Here is a 1216-nt window from a genome sequence, read left to right as displayed (position 1 = left end):
TCCCTCCCCAACTATTTTTCCTCTTCTTCTCCCTCATGATCCTCCGTTAAGTTCCTCCTAATCCACCTATATGTGAATCATCTGAATTTATTTTGAGGTCAGCAATGAGGTAAAGGATTCAGATTTATTGTTCAAATGGCTAGTCAATTTCTCCAATACCATGAGTCTACTTCAGTGATGTGAAATGCCACCTTCCTTGCTGTCTCAGTTCCCACATATGCTTCTATTTCCTTTCTGCTGGCTCATCTGTCTTGTCTTGTGTCAAGGGCCACATTGGGAAAGAAAGAAAGAGTTAATTATATACAGTTGAGCCATGAAAAACACAGGGGTTGGGGGGGCAACCCCCTATGCAGTTGAAAATTCCCTGTATAGCTTTTGATTCCCTCAAAACTTAACTACTAATAGCTTACTGTTGACTAGAAGCCTTGCTGATAACATCAATAGTCAGTTAACACATATTTTTTATGTTATATGTATTATATACTGTTTTCTTACCATAAAGTAAGCTATAGAAAAGAAAACGTTATTAAGAAAATCATAAGCAAGAGAAAATAGATTTACAGTATTGTTACTATATTTATTGAAAAAATCTGCATATAAGTGGACCCACGTAGCTCAAACTAATGTTGTTCAAGGGTCAAATACGTCGATAATGTTTAATTTTATGTTTCACCTTGATTGGGCCATGGGGTGCCCATATTAAATCTTGTTTCTGGGTATGTCTGTGAGGGTGTTTCTGGATGAGATCAAAATTTGAAACAGTGGACTCAGTAAGCAGATGGCCCTCCCCAATGTGGGTGGGCCTCTTCCAATCCAGTGAGGAGCTGAATAGAACAAAAGACAGAGGGAGGTGGAATTAGCACCTCTTTTCCCTTGCCCCACTCTTTAAGCTGGGACATCTCATCTCGACTTCTCCTGACTTTCCACTGGGATTTACACAAGTGGCTTCCTGGTTCTTAGGCCTCAGGTTCAGAGTGAACTCCAGCTGTGGGTGTGCTGAGTCTCCAGCTTGCAGATGGCAGACTGGGACTTCTCGGGCTCCGGAGTCGTGTGACCTGATTCCTCATAATAAACCCTCCCCCCATATATATGTATGTATGTATGTATATACATATATATACACACACAGTCTAGAAATACATAGATATACATATCTATACATATATGTATAGATATAGATATAGTCTCCATCCTCTCCTGTTTCTTTCTTTGGACA

Source organism: Crocuta crocuta, unplaced genomic scaffold, assembly GCF_008692635.1.
Source record: "Crocuta crocuta isolate KB4526 unplaced genomic scaffold, BGI_CrCroc_1.0 scaffold1304, whole genome shotgun sequence".
Classification (NCBI taxonomy): domain Eukaryota; kingdom Metazoa; phylum Chordata; class Mammalia; order Carnivora; family Hyaenidae; genus Crocuta; species Crocuta crocuta.
The sequence above is the reverse complement of the archived record's forward strand: the minus strand, read 5'-3'. Positions refer to the sequence as shown.